Source organism: Pinus tabuliformis, chromosome Q (genome assembly GCF_031772625.1).
Source record: "Pinus tabuliformis cultivar Carrire ecotype Pingquan chromosome Q, CPIR1, whole genome shotgun sequence".
Classification (NCBI taxonomy): Eukaryota; Viridiplantae; Streptophyta; class Pinopsida; order Pinales; family Pinaceae; genus Pinus; species Pinus tabuliformis.
This window is the reverse complement of record NC_142296.1, coordinates 1,021,745,738-1,021,762,767: the sequence shown is the minus strand read 5'-3', so window position 1 is coordinate 1,021,762,767 and position 17,030 is coordinate 1,021,745,738. Positions and strand designations below refer to the sequence as shown.

The window sequence follows — 17,030 nt, the reverse complement described above, 5'->3', positions numbered from 1 at the left end:
GTGGGCAGACCTACTTATGGCTTTGTGCATGGGTTTTGCACAAGGTTTTGGTCATGATGGTTTTCTACGCATGGTATCTTATAGATCTGGTCAAGGGAACTACGGTTATGTTCTAATCCAGGGTTAATGGATTGGGGTTTGTGAATGCTTCAACATGTATATATATGTGTTGTAACATTGAAAGGAATATAATGAAAAATCAATCTGGTAGTCCTAGTTTTGGGATCCAGGGGAAATATATGTGTATTTGTTTTATGTTTTCGCCATTGTATATTTTATGTTTTTAAGAATTCGTTTGCAGGTAATTTCTGTACAGGGTTAAATCCTACAATTGTCCATTTTTTTTGCATGAGGGACATTTGTTTATATGGTTGCAATCTAAAAAATACCCAATCCCCCACTTCAAATTCCTTGTGATGTTGATCTTCCTTTTATTTCATCCTATTTTTTGATATTACCAAGTTGTCCTTCAATAGTTTGAGAACCTATTGTTGGTTCCCTTTATGTTCCTCCTCTACTTGAACCTTTGTAGTCCATTTCAAAGGTGATGTGATGAATGGAGCATGATATCCATAAAGTGCCATAAATAGAGACATTTTGGATGAAGTATGGAAGGATGTGTTGTACCACCATTATACCAAGGGAAACATCTTGATCTTGTATGTTTTTTTATTAGATGCAAAGAAACAAAGCTTTTTTCCTAAACATTTATTCACAATCTCAATTTTCCTATTGGATTAAGGATAGTAAGATGAGTTGTGAACCAAATGAGTTCCCAAAATAGAAAATAATTTAGTACAAAAATTTCCAATGAAAATTGGATCTCTATCACTTACAACATTCTTGGGGATTCCATGTAGATTTTAAATTGTTCTTATGAATGTTGCTACTATTATGCTTGATTTAAAATGATGAGAAAGAAAGAAAAAACCGACATACCTTTTGAGTAGATCTACTACTACCAATATGACATTATTTCCCTCAGATTTAGATAAACCTATAATAAAATCCTTTGAAACTTCTTCCCAACATTGACTTTCTATAGATAATGGTTGTAGGGGACTTGGGGTATTAATTATCTCTCCCTTATCTATTAGTAGACCACACATGCAATCAAAATTTTTTGCACACTAGTTTTAAAACTTTCATAGAAAAATTATTCTTGATCTTGTTGTAAGTTTTCAAGAACCCTAAATTTCTTCCTATAGGAATAGTGTGCAATTATAAAAGGACCCTTCGTTTGAGTTGGGAATTATTATACAAATATAGGTGATCTTGATACCATAATAGATCATTATTTCACACAAATTTATTGAATGCACTTGGGTCCTCTTGTAGTTGTTGAATGATCTTACATACCTTCTAATCATGCTTCCATTTTATCCTTGCTTCTTCCACTCAATCAGATTATGGAGTAGAAATAACACATAGTAAACCCTCTATTTGTTCTTCTTTACTTTAGAATGGATTTTCCACCATATTATGTTTTTCATTTTTGTCGATAATTTCAAAGTCATAACTTAGCATCCTTGTAACTAATTTTCGTTTCTCTTCTAAAGATAATCATTTCTCCAAGAAGTATTTCAAACTATCATGATTTAATTTTACTTTGATGTATCTTCCTATTAGGCAAGGGTGCCATTTTTAATTGCATATAATATGGCCAACATTTCTTTTTTTTCTAAATGTGTTTGAGTAAATTACTTCGTTTAAGTTGGCTTGTCACAAAGGTAAGGCGCTTCCTTATTGCAGTAAAATTGCACCAATTCCATGGCTTTAGGCATCACATTCAACAATAAAGGTTTTTGTGAAGTCGAGTGTGACTAAGATAAGAGTTGAACATATAGCCTTATTTAATATTTCAAAGGCTTTGGTTAATTCTTGAGTCCAAGAAAGTGCTTCTCCCTTTAATAACTATGAGAAGTGTTTCTATTTGACCATAATTGTTGACAAACTTACAATAAAATCCTTTAAATCATAATACTCCTCTAAGTTTCTTCAATTTTTTTGGGATTGGTTATTCCATAATAGCTTTAATTTTGTTAGGGTCCACTTAGAGACATTCACGAGATATAATATGACCCAAATATTCCACTTATTGAACCCTAAGGGCACACTTGGAAGGATTTGCATATACATGTTTCTCTTCCAATAGTTATAAAGCCTTGCCAACACAGTGGACATGCTCTTACCAAGATATGTTATGGATTAACATTTCATCAGAAGATACTGACATAAATTTTTTGAAGAAAGGTTCAAAACTAGAATTCATCAAGCTTTGAAATGTTGAAGGTGCATTAGTAAGTCTAAATGAGAACCAAAAATTCATAATGGCATTCATGTGTTTTAAAGGTTGTTTTGGGAATTTCTTCTTGCCTAATTTTGATTTCTGATATCTCATATGGAGATCCAACTCAACAAATAAAATTATTCCATGCAATTCATGCAATAATTCATCAATTACAAGAATAGGAAACTCATCTTTAATGGTTATTTTATTGAGTTGTCTATAATTCATATACATACACCATGAAACGTCCTTTTTTTTGCAACCATCACCTCTAGTGGAGAGAAATCATTTTGGTTAGGTTGAATGATGCCAACAAGTTCTAACATTTTGTGAATCAAATGCTCAATATCACTCTTCTATGCATATGTATAACTATAAGGTCTAATATTAGGTGGTACTCTTCCAATATGCAAATGAGAAATATGGTCATGATCTCAAGCAAGTGGAAGATCCTTAGGCATCTCTCCAAATACCTTATAATGATCATTTATAACTTTTTGGAGATCCATTGGACCAAAGGATATAGATGTTAACATATATTGAGAATAATTGTGCAATTACACCAATGTGTCCCTTTTTGAGTAATTTTATCATGCTATTAGAGCTTATCACTTTAGAGGGTTTCCCTTGGATACTTCTAAGCTCAATTTTCTTTCATTTTGAAGAAAATATCATGAAAGATATTGAAAATTAAGGGAATTGTTCCTAATGAGTACAAGCACATGACTACTAATACAACATCAACATCACCCATTTGGATTACAATCATGTGACTATCCAATAAATAAACCTTGATATTAAGCTTAATACTATGATACTTCCATGAACATTTTGTGGTAACTCCATGTACGATTTTAACTTGAAACTCTAGTGTTGGAAATATAAAAAACACGAGTTCTACTAATTTGTAATTGATGAAGCAATGGATACTACCCAAATCAATCAACACTACTACCTTTTTATTTTTGATGTGTCCTTCTATGTTGAGGGTTTGTGGAGTACTAGTGCCAACCAATGCATGGCAATATCTAAATTGATTAGTCTCTTCTAAGTCTAGATCGTGTGATGGTTCTCATTCTTGATGTTCTTTCTTATCACACTCTATGTAGAATAATTTATTCTCATTGCATTTATGTCCCTTGATGTACTTACTATCACAACTGAAATATAGTCACTTTTATCTTCTTTCATCCATTTTCTTGAGGCATCATCCTTGTTGGTTGAGGGAGGTTCTAGTAGCCATATTTTTTCTTTCAACTTTTCTTGCCAAGTTAAAAGCATGCTCTAGGGATTTAGGTTCAAAGAGATGCACTTCATGTTGGATGCTTTTGTTTAAAGTTCCCATAAAGAGATCAAATAATTTATCATCTAGAATGTCCTTTACCATGAGACTTAGTTTTATGAATTTTCGAATGTGCTTTGCAGTTGGCCCTATTTCTTGAAGATTTATCAACAAAATAAATAGTGTATTTCTCTTGATATCCCCATAATGTCCTATTAAATCATCTGTAAAAATGGAGGAAGAGACAATGCAATATTTTTTTCATTCACAAATCCATTGATACCATACAAATCGATTATTTTCTAAATAGAAGGATGTAATATTTACCTTTAGAAAGGATGTCGCTTGGTGTAAATCAAACACTTACTCCATTTGGAATATGCATGTTATAGGATATTTACCATCAAACATCTCAAATCCATCTTCAGAGTAAAGTTGTTCCTTAACATTGAATTGAAGCCCTAATGATGTGTATCTTGGAGTGATGAATAATCATGATTTTGAGATTTAATATTTGTGCTCTCCAAATGTGCATAACTCTCAACATAGGTGTTCTCCTTATTTTCATGATTTCATTATATATTCATATGACTTTTACAAAGCCAATGTAAGAAAAAGTTTCTATGGAATTCATGGATTTTTGTATTTCTTCCTTATTTTCATTCATGGATTTCTGTATTTGTTCCTTATTTTTCATCCATTTTTTTCATTTGATATTCCATTTCATTTTCTAGGTATTCCCAAAAAATTTCTAAATCCACTTGTTTCAACATAATACGGCTCATTTCATCAAGTTGGTCCTTTAATTAGGTTAGTTCATTTTCTAAGCCTTCACTTTGTTTAGAAGCCATGCTTGAAATTTTATGAGTACCAACAATATTTCTTGTAGAACCCATTTCGCGATGAGAAGATAATCATACTCCTCAATATTACAAATTTTCAATTACCAAGAATATATCTGCCAATCAAAAGTTGTGTAGATTGTAATTTAAATACTTTCAAACCCTACTTTGGAGAATGTCTAAATGGATGACCTTTGTTCTAATATATTTATAAAATTTGAACCCTTATGAGTTTGAACTTTTAACATATAATACTTTGATATAAATTTTTAAACTCCTAACATTTTCACGGTCTAAAACTTCACTAAAAAATTAATAGCAAAAATGCCAAAATGACTTGTTTAAGAATAATTTCAAGACTATTCAACAATCCTATCATCCTAAAAAAGCATCACATAAAATATAATGATTTAGTTAGAAATAAAATCAAAATGAATGTGTAAATGAAACATAGAATGAAACAATACAAATGTGACACCAACATATGCGGTTCACTTGATTTGGGCTACATCCATGGTGAAATAATCGATCCTTCCTTTTATTCCATCTAGCAAACTGAAGGGATACAACCTTAACACATTCGCTACAACCTCCACTTTATTCTCTCATACTCTCCTCACTATCAATATTACAAAATTGCAATACAATTCCCTCATTCGAAGAGGGTTTCCTTTAGGGAAAAATACCTTAACATAACTTCTACCATTAGATCTATGAGATAATGATGAATGATCCATATTGAATATGAAATTATACTATTTTACAAGGTAAATTTTCTAAAAAAAATTATCTTTAGGGGCATTGTCCTCGAATCCCTGTGAGGAGGGACACCAAAGAATTGTTATTTCCCCCATCAACCCCTTGGTGAGAATAGTCACAGGGGTGGAGGTCACCCCTACACCCCACATTGGGATCTACAGTCCAAACGTGACCAAAATATAAAACCTCTAAATTAGGAAGATAATCAAGCTCCACAACTAACAAATTGAAAATTTGTTTTTTGTTTTTTTGTTTTTTTGTTTTGTTTTTGTATTATATATATATATATATATATATATATATATATATAATTTATTTATTATTATTATTATTTACTTATTTTATTTTATTTTTTATTTTATTTAATTAATTAATTATTAATTATTATTTTATTTTATTTATTTATTTATTATTTTTTTTCCAGATGTAATTTGCTATGTATTATTAGAATTTTCAGAATATTACTCTGAAACTTCTCCAAAATAGAGTTGTAGAGAAAATTTCAAGATGGATCTTTTAAAATTGTTTTTAAAATAAGTTACAAGCCATATATTCAATAGATTATATCTCTAAAAGTATAGTGAACCAAAACCTGTAATTTTTACCACCTATTTAGAAATTTCTATAAAATTATTTATAGTGAAAATTCCAAGATGACATTTTTACAACTAATTTAAGGATTAGTCACAAAACCTATCATCAATATGACATATTTCCAAAAGTATAATGAACTAGAACTTGAGATTTTGACTACCTATACCTTGATATTTCATCCCAGTCTCAAATTTTTTCTATTTGAAACTTCCTAAAAGAATTATATTGAAAATGCTAAGATGTCTTGGTTGGTGGAGAAAAACACTAAAATCGTAAGATTTAATACCAAATATAATGAAGCAAACACCTTGAAAATGATAAAGAATCGTTGAATAACATCTAATTCGAGGGGGAAACCTCCTCTTACAATGAATCAATGCATATGACAAGTTGAGGTGATTCTAAAACCGGGTCACCTTTGTACACACACACATAGTAGACAAAGGATACAATTACAATTAAAGGTTCTATCCATTTTAGGATTAATCACAAACCCTATCTTCCGTAGGCATAATGAATTATAGCTTGAAATTTCAATCACATATACCTTGATATTTAGCCTTAGTCTCAAAAATTTTCTATTGAAACTTCCTAAAAATATTATAGTGAAAATACCAAGATATCTTGATTAATGGAGAAAAACCCTAGGATCGTTAGCTTGAATACCAAATGCTATGAAAAAAATACATTGAAAATGATAAGAAGTCAATGAATAACATCTAGTTTGAGGGGGAAACCTTCTTTTACAATGAACCAATGCATAATACAAGTTGTGATGATTCTAAAATTGGATCACCTTTATACAAACACACATAAATAAGGAACACAAGATACAATTACAATTAAAGGTTCTAGCCAACTACAATAATATAACAATATGAATATAATTCACAATATAGGGCTTTACATGTAGTTTCATTTATGGCTTAACATTCTGGGGATTATGAGTAGTTTAATATTCTCACAAGAACCATCCTGATGGCCAAGAGATTTAGTATGAAGGGAAATTAGGTTTAACATGTCACAAATATATCTAGGTGCAATGATTAAAATAACTGAATTTTTTCCATATCCAAGAAAGTTAGGTTCTCTAAGCGAAGGTTTGGTTTTCTTGGGTTGATATGTGCAATTCTGCTTTAATTCTTGACAATCCATGGTGTTATAAGAGGTCACTATATGCTACTTGCACCATGTTTTAATGCTTTTTCCAAGTGGGTTTTCTTATCTTTTAGGCAGAATACACATTTGAGTGCGTCGTTAGAAGGGTAACCTTGTCTTGTGATTGAGTGCATTATATTAGTATGCCATGGAGACATTGAGATGGGTGTTTGTTTCTTAAGAACTTTTGTAGGAATAATTGGAGTAACTAGGATACCTCTCCATCCCCATCTTAAGAAATAGAAGGAAGGGATTGAAGATACCTTGGATAAAAAATAGAAAGACATGAATATAACACTTCAAGGTCGTAAATTTCCTCATTGTAATGCTTCGTCCAACCCCATTGGAATATTCTAGGTTGATGGGAGGTGTTACTCTGAATTAACTCGACCTCCACAGTCTCATTATGTAGTTTGGGTTATAAATTTTCTTCATTCCCAAAGTTAGTAGTATTAACTTTGGATCACACCAAGGCATCCATCTCATCAAGAGATTTCCAATGATATAAATTTTACCTCAATCTAACTTCTAGATCGAGAGTTATGCCCCTTTAAAGTTTGACCAATAATGGAGTGCCACATGGAAACCCAAAATAATCCTCATGATTAGGGGATAAACCTTTCACAATTTTCCCACTTGACATCACTTAGGTCGATCATAGTGGCAACCCACATTAATTGCAACCCCCCACCTTCCGACAATTAACGGGGGGGGGGCGGTAATCACATTGTCACTTATGCAACTAAAAATCACATAACCCCCCTGCTCGATCCTTCTCCATGTGGCCACTGCTCCACATCGATGACCCAGATCAAATGCGGGACCCCTTTGTTTTTTGATAGATAATGGGGGGGAGGGTTATTTGTCATTTATATGGAAATGGTCTCTGCCACACCCACGTGCACATCATACATGGTGCCACCTTGGCATCCACATGAAGTCCTCGTCATTAAGTCTCCACATCACTAAAAATATAATGATGAATTCCATAGAAATGACTTCCCACTTCCATTCAAGAATGAGGATTGGATGCAAGAATCCCACTGGATCTATACATTCCAATTTCACTTGTTGGCACCCTAATCTAGTAATATATTGTCCACATCCTTTTTCATGCATGGCCAATAATATATATTTTTCATGGCTATTTTCATCTTCTAATAACTAGGATGACCTGAATATGGTCTTTTATTAAATTCATTCAAGATGAGCTTCTTCAAGTTGCCCATGCAAGGTATATACCACCTATCTTTGAATTTCAACAATTCATTCTTTTTGAGGGAATAATTCTTATCCAATGCCCCTTCTGGGTCTTGTTGCAAGAATTTTCTCATTTGCTCGTAATGCTCATCTATCTACATTACCTTTTTAATTTTTTCTTGAATGTCAACTTCACAAGTACTAATGGATGTCACATGAGCCACTTGTAGCCTTATGCTAAGTGAAAAAGCTACTTTGTTTTCCTTTCGTTTGATGTACTTGATTTCAAAATAAAAATCACTAATCATGTCTAGCCACCTTGCCTGTGTTGCATTGAACTTGGGTTGATCAAATAGATACCTTAGCCCTCCATGATCTAACATCAAAATAAATTTTCTTACCAAAAAATAATGTCTCCACATTTTTAATGCATGCATTATAGCTGCTAATTCCAGTCATGATGTAATTTTTCTCATGCTCATTCAAATTCCTTGACTTCTAATAAATTACCTGTCCCTCTTGCATGAGGACTCCACCAAGCCCTTCCTTGCAAGCAACTGTACAATTTTTTTGTTCAAATATGTTATTGGTGAACTTCAGTATTGCAGCAATGATGCTGCAACTCCTGGGACTCCCTTCTTTACTTTTTATCAACCCGGTAGTTCGTAACAAACTTGGAAGGGACGGTGCTATATGCACAAGTACTAGCTCTTACTACAGGGTGTCACTTGATAAGCTGGCACAACTTCGCTAGGAGGTTAAGCCAACTTCTATGAGTTCTTAGAAGAAGCTTTTAACTGTGATGGATGAAACCTAACTCAAAATAAGCTACTCTACTTGCAGAAAGAAGATGAAAGCTGAAAGGAAACGCAAACCCTAGTTTTACCGACTAACCCTACTTGTGCAAGAAAAGAGATGTAAACTACTGAACTGGACACCATTGACTCTTGAAAAAGTAAAATGCATGTGTTTAAGCTACTTTTGAAGGAAAATATGGAAAAATCATCTTTCTGTGATTTTGAGCTATTTTATGCAGAATTATTATGCATGTGTTTTAACTATTTTTGACTGTGCAGAGGTTTATTGGCGAAAGGAATTGGAGTGGGCGTTTGCAGGAGGTTGGGAAGGTGTGAAGAGGACCTAAGGGTCCCTAGCACCCTTCTGGAGATTTCCACCATGCTTAGATCTCCACCATGCTTATTTGGATAACCTTAGCTATCCAAATAAGGTTATATATATATATCTATATATATATATATATATATATATATATATATATATATATATATATATATATATATATATATATATAAGTATATATATAAGGATCTACAAGTCCCTAACAACATGAGAATGATCGTGTAAACCATCTCATTGCAAATATAACTGAATACACATTACTTCATTAATAGTGTTGTTACACTCATTGTCATATAACATCAATATATAACATTCAAAGTGAATCAAGAATACATATAGATACAAGTAAGTAGCGTATCTTATTAATTGAATGACTAGAAATTGCAAGAGGGACTCTGTCTCTCTTCCTAACTGTAGGCCAACTGCATTGCCATTCTTTCTTGCAATAATCACACCAAGCTAGATTCAGAGCCTAAGGAGTGAAGTTCTCAAGGGAAATTCACACCAATCTAGTTAACAAATCACATGGGAATCCATAAAACAGTGCCTCCACCTAACACCTAAGAGTCCATAGCACATAGTGTCTCCACCCAAACATACACTTCATGGAATCCAGAGCAAGCAATGCTCTGCCATATTAATCACAATAGGAATCCAAATCCCAAAGTATCTCCACCCGCTTCACCCATAAGGAATGTAGGGCCCATAGTGTCTCTACTTGTTACGCCCATATGAGTTTGAACACCATATCCCCACTTCGTAAATACCACGATAATACAAATAACTCAATCTACACCTGTTAAACACAAAGAGGAATTCCAAAGTACACAATGTCTCCACTTGCTAGGTAGGAATCCAGAGTCCAGCATGACTCTTCTTCTTAATACCCCGCTTTGCCTTCACACCATGCTCTTAAGTTCTTTCACACACAACGATATTATATAGTCTCCTATGTTGTTGTGCTACCACCATGCTTGAAACTCATGCTTGTCAAATGTCTTCTCTCTATCTTCTAATGACTATAGCCCCTTTTCCTTTTTCGATTTTCTATTATCTGTTGACTCAAGCCAAGTCATCGCACGAGAGTAGGAGTAGTTAGTCCTCTTACTTAGGTGCACATATTCCATTTTAGTGCTTGTACCAACTTGCTTTTAATTCAATAGGGATATCGATGGCAATTAAATGCATAATTCAAAGTTTGGCTATTTCCCCAAGCAACTTCTCCACTCAAGGTTTGAATATGTGTCCTCTTCTCAATCCAATAATTTTTTTTTTCATAATTATTTACAATTGCACATGAAAATATTTACATTGGAGGGAAAAAATAAAAAGTTATTACATACCCCACCCCCTTATAAGAACATTGTCCTCGGTATCCTATACTTGAACATATAATTTACAGCGAGTTTTATATACACAACTCTTTTTACATTTACATTTTCTTACCCAATAAACAAAAATGGGTATGATACCCTCATTTGATCAACTATTTCCCAAGTGGCTTCATCTGGTCCAAGTGCCTCCACTTCACTTTTATTTTCTCAATTACTCAATTCCAGAGCTTGATGGCTCTGATTCGTAATGCAATATGGTTTTGGTTGGAATTCTTACCACATTCCACCTATATCATAAACCGTTCAACAACATGATTAACATCATGTACATACTTTTTAAACAAACTAATATTGAAAACATTATGTTCCTTCACTATAGGTGGAAATTAGGCCAATCTGCAGGCCAGGTGGAAATTAGGCCAATCTGCAGGCCACTGGCCCCACTCTTTCAATAATTTGTAATGGTCCACAAAATTTTGGTGATAGATTTATGCAAGACCCAATTTTCAATGAACTTTTCCTTGGTTTGATGTGAATATAAACATGCCCCCCTCTTGGAACTCTTTGTCCATTCTCTGCTGATCTACATAACTCCTTTTGTTGCCTTGAGCTATGTTTAATTTTTTCTTGATAACAACTATTTCCTATTCCATTTGCTTCAACACATCAGGTCCAAGAAATACCTTGTTCACTAGATCATTCCAATTGATGGGTGTGTTACATTTCCTTCCATATAGAGCCTCAAAAGGACTCATTGTCAATATTGTTGGTAACCACTTTTGTAAGCAAATTCTACCAAAGGAAGAAACTCTTTGCACCTTATTGGTCGATGCATGACATAGATTATGAGCATGTCCTCTAGCACCATGTTAACTCTTTTAATATGTCCATCTGTTTGAGGATGATACACTGCGTTGAAAGATAACTCTATCCCCAAACCAACAAATAATGCTTTCCAAAACATTGAGGTAAATTTTGCATCCCAATTTAAGATGATATTCTTGGGTATACAATCCAATCTAAATATATCCTTCATAAAAATTTGAGCAATATTGATTTCCTTGTAAGTGGATTTAATAGCTATGAAATGAGCCACATTTATTAGCTTATCTACCACTACCATTATGGAAACATGTTGCCTAGATGTTCTAAAAATATAATGATGAATTCCATAGAAATGACTTCCCACTTCCATTCAAGAATGAGGATTGGATGCAAGAATCCCATTGGATCTATACATTCCAATTTCACTTGTTGGCACCCTAATCTAGTAATATATTGTCCACATCCTTTTTCATGCATGGCCAATAATATATATTTTTCATGGCTATTTTCATCTTCTAATAACTAGGATGACCTGAATATGGTCTTTTATTAAATTCATTCAAGATGAGCTTCTTCAAGTTGCCCATGCAAGGTATATACCACCTATCTTTGAATTTCAACAATTCATTCTTTTTGAGGGAATAATTCTTATCCAATGCCCCTTCTGGGTCTTGTTGCAAGAATTTTCTCATTTGCTCGTAATGCTCATCTATCTACATTACCTTTTTAATTTTTTCTTGAATGTCAACTTCACAAGTACTAATGGATGTCACATGAGCCACTTGTAGCCTTATGCTAAGTGAAAAAGCTACTTTGTTTTCCTTTCGTTTGATGTACTTGATTTCAAAATAAAAATCACTAATCATGTCTAGCCACCTTGCCTGTGTTGCATTGAACTTGGGTTGATCAAATAGATACCTTAGCCCTCCATGATCTAACATCAAAATAAATTTTCTTACCAAAAAATAATGTCTCCACATTTTTAATGCATGCATTATAGCTGCTAATTCCAGTCATGATGTAATTTTTCTCATGCTCATTCAAATTCCTTGACTTCTAATAAATTACCTGTCCCTCTTGCATGAGGACTCCACCAAGCCCTTCCTTGCAAGCAACTGTACAATTTTTTTGTTCAAATATGTTATTGGTGAACTTCAGTATTGCAGCAATGATGCTGCAACTCCTGGGACTCCCTTCTTTACTTTTTATCAACCCGGTAGTTCGTAACAAACTTGGAAGGGACGGTGCTATATGCACAAGTACTAGCTCTTACTACAGGGTGTCACTTGATAAGCTGGCACAACTTCGCTAGGAGGTTAAGCCAACTTCTATGAGTTCTTAGAAGAAGATTTTAACTGTGATGGATGAAACCTAACTCAAAATAAGCTACTCTACTTGCAGAAAGAAGATGAAAGCTGAAAGGAAACACAAACCCTAGTTTTACCGACTAACCCTACTTGTGCAAGAAAAGAGATGTAAACTACTGAACTGGACACCATTGACTCTTGAAAAAGTAAAATGCATGTGTTTAAGCTACTTTTGAAGGAAAATATGGAAAAATCATCTTTCTGTAATTTTGAGCTATTTTATGCAGAATTATTATGCATGTGTTTTAACTATTTTTGACTGTGCATAGGTTTATTGGCGAAAGGAATTGGAGTGGGCGTTTGCAGGAGGTTGGGAAGGTGTGAAGAGGACCTAAGGGGTCCCTAGCACCCTTCTGGAGATTTCCACCATGCTTAGATCTCGAAAAATCGCTCGCATGAACTTCTACAGGAGGCTGCAGGGGATCTACAGGAAATTCTACAGGAACAGGCTGAAAGTGGTTTTTAGAGGGTTGATGGTGGAAAAATGGTGGGAAAGTGGAAATTAAGGGTGGATAGGGATGTTAAGGGATCTAGGACCTAGTAAATGAAGCTCATGAGTGATGATGAGGGTTGGATTTGTTCAAGGATGAAGCAAGCAATGTTGCACAAAAATGTAGAAATTAGGGCAAGTTGGGAAAGTATGGCAAATGAGTGAAGGAGATCTTGAGCGAGGGATTGGAGTAGGTTGTATGATGGAGGATGGGTAGGTTGGAGTGTCTTATAGGTTTTCTGCACACTACTTGCCAAAATTGATCCAAGTAAAGACTAAAAAAGCACAGATTTATCTACTTTGACCTAATCTGACCTAAAAACCAAAAACGTGATGAACAGAAGTTTATAGACAGGAAATCATGTAAGAAAACTGTGGAAACTAAGCAAGAACATATCTAAGCATGAAAACACAGCTGATATCAACTTTTCCAACTCAAAATCTAACACTAGCAATTGCATTGGAAGGCAAAAACAATGTTTTTGTGGCGACAAGTGTGTCTTGGTCTCAATTCATGGTCCCAAGGAGGGAGAAAGGAGATCAAGGACTGCTTGGTAGCATTTTTTGTGGATATTGTCTGTTATCAAACTATCAAATCAACCTGAAGCATGAACAACTATCTTAATCATAAAAAAAAACCTAAGTAACAAAGCAAGATTTAACCTATATAACAGAAATTATTCTATGAATGCAGTTGTTAGTTTCAGTCTTTCCAGCCTTCCTCCAGTGATCAAATATGCTCTTACAAAGTGATTTTGAAGTGTCAAGGTCAAATTTTGTCATTTCAGTGAGTCTTCAAGCAAAATTTGGTCACTAGGCATTAGGTCTAGGGTTTGCCTTCAAACTTTTCAAAGTTGTCCAAATGTCAGTCCATGTCATCATTCAGCTGAGCCTATCATCATTCAGAGGGTTTCTATCATCATATTAGGTTCCATTGGGTCATGTTACACCTTATTCATGCTTCAGTTGTGCCTAGGCAAGGTCATTTCCCTCTCCTAGGGTTTTGAAGGCAATTTCTCTTGGATGGTCAAATCACTGGAAAAACTTGTTTCCTGATGTTCATACACCTTCCCCTATCCTTAAAGTACCTTATCAAACACTTCCCATCCCTTAGATCCGCCAAATTCCTCATTTTTGCACAAACCCTAGTTTCTAGCTACAACCTAGCAATTTTCTAGGTTGGGCCTGTGTTTTTCCCTTTTGGACCCCTTCCCCTCACTCAATCTCTGAGATTCCACTTTCCCCTGCTTCCTAACATCCCTCCCTACTTCCAAAAATTTCCCCAAGAATTTAGGAGCCCCCTATTCCCTTCATTTCGCTCCATTTCGACAAAATTCCTTGTTTCACACATCGGGACAAGTCGCACTCAAATGATGTTCCAGAGCAATAAAAGATGAATTTTAGAAAACTGAGAGAGATTTTTGTCCACAACATGCCAAGGAAGAAAAACCTCCTTCACTTTTTGCACAGGTGTCATGGTTTTAAAGAAATGTCAAAAATACCAGCGAGAATGAAGGTGCTCCAAGGACGGTTGGCTAAAGCACAAAAACGAAGGAAAACGCCCGATCCACTCCAAATTTTGGCCAAAGCCTCTATGAATGAGCATGGTACTTGATTGGGGACTCCCAGCCCAAATTTCAAGAAATTTGGAGAAAATTTTGTCATTTGTGAATTTTTTATGCCAAATACAGGATTTCTCCATTAACGGGTCTCACCCCCCGTGCGACCCTTCATAATGGCAACTCCATTTTGAAAAAACTCAGCATTTCCAGATTTTTCATGAAAAGTTACATATGCTCATCAATGGACTTGAGATTTTATGAAGTTTTAGGCCTCCATAAAGTCAAAAAACAAGCAAAAAATGACTTTCTGCCACATTTTTGAGTTGCAGAAAGCAGTCTTGGGAGATTGAAATTTTGAAGGGGAAAATGACCACCAAATTTAGAAATTCCAGTTGGGTTGGAAATTAGACTCACATACCTTTCCAACAAGCCTACTATTGCTCAATTTGGACACCGGGAAGTGCCCCAAATATGGTCCCAAAGGCGCGCGACCCGTCAGGCAAACTTCTCCAATTTTCAGTGTACAGCTCAGAAAAACGCAGTTTGACCCTGTTTGACTTTTTGGGGTGGATTATTAGGCTATTTGATGTAATTATTTTAATTTTATGATAATTTTACTCTTATGTACCTCTTCTAGAAGATTCATTCATGAAAAGGGTGAAAATTAAATGAATGAATTGGTTTCCAAGTTTATAGAGGCAAGTTGTTTTGACTGCCTAGTTTGTAGTGCTTAGTTTAGAAGTGGTTGAAACAGCTCCTAGGATAGTGAGCTCGACCCATGGAGGCAGAGAAAGAGGTTAGATCATCTATATTATGTACTTTCTTGCTCATTTTCATGGTTGGACTCTTGAGGGATAAGCTATCATTGTATTATTCACTGTGTCTCTGCAATGTTTGGCTAAGGAAGACCAGGGTTTTGCAGTCCTTTTTGGGATTCTTGTGGTTACATGTATTGATGGTGTGTTTCTCTATGTACCTGTAAGTGTGTTATGTGAATCATTTCCTTTCTTTTCCTTCTGCACATTAAACAAACAAAGTGTTAAAGTAAGAATTCATGACTGTCATGCTCTGCTTTTAAGTTTGTTTAATTTCAATGTTTTCTACTGTTTAAGGAGAATTCAAAGTTATTGTTTGCTCTCCTTAGCTCCTCACCAGTCATTTCGGACCATCCACCTCAATCAAAAGCATCAATACTGTCTCCTACCTCGCCCCAAAGAACCCCCTGCAGAAACTGTGTCCAATCCCCGCACCCAAAATTGCCATCCCCTCAATTTGCCACCAAAAACCCTAAAAACTCCAAAACAACCTTTTTGATCAGTTTACTAGCCTAATATCAGTGTTACCTTATTGTTCATCTCAGCTATTGAAGATTTTACCGAGATAGACCGAAGAGAGACTTCTCCTGCCCCATAGGGCTAGCTACGAGGCTAAATGGTTTGATGTTGCCTTGAGGTTTACCTTTCTCAGCCTGAGGTGAAATTTCAAGCGCTAACAGCAGTAAAAACACATAAAAGTAAAAAAAGGAGGTACTGAGCACTTGGGTTGGGCCCAACCCCAAGAGCTACAACCTCCTAAGAAAGCTCAGAACTGGTTCAAAGTTGGATTCATCTTCATTGATAAAAAAATAATAGTTACATCACAAAAAATGTCTACAAGAAGAAGCCGTGGCTTAACCAAGAAGCCATGGCCATGAGTTGCAGATGTCCTAATGCAATGTTTGGATCTCATAGATTCATATTAGGAAGTGCCAAGTTGTGTAAATAGAATTATGCTAACTTGGCCTTGTCTTCAGATGAGCTACTATCACACAAATGCATAAACTGATTGTAATTCTGGAATGGGATGGTGCCCCTTTGGGCCAATGTGTTAATTTGAAATTGCAACCATTGGTCTTTAAGATATAATGCGTAGGATTTAGCAGGTTTCCTACATTGTAAGGCTTCTATTGCCCAGCTGGCCATGCAGGCCATTTGAGCTTCTTTTTCTTGCAACTGCTGTTTTAAAACCTGCACTTCTTCTACTGCTTGAGACTCCTTTTCCTGCAGCAATTTTGTTAGCATCTCAACATCAGCTTGTGGCTCTCCCTCTTTCTGCTGTTTCTCAGTTGTTTCCTTGTCTATTAGAGGACCTTCTTGCTGTTTCCTCCCTCCCAAAATGGACAGCCTATCTCCCTTATGAACTTCCTGT

The 17,030-nt window shown here is 35.0% G+C and overlaps 1 long non-coding RNA gene across 1 annotated transcript in view; it reads right to left on the bottom strand.

Moving 5' to 3' along the window:
* LOC149222977 (uncharacterized) overlaps nt 1-17,030 on the bottom strand; it is a 241,539-nt gene that overhangs the window by 154,162 nt on the left and 70,347 nt on the right. The window lies entirely within an intron of this gene.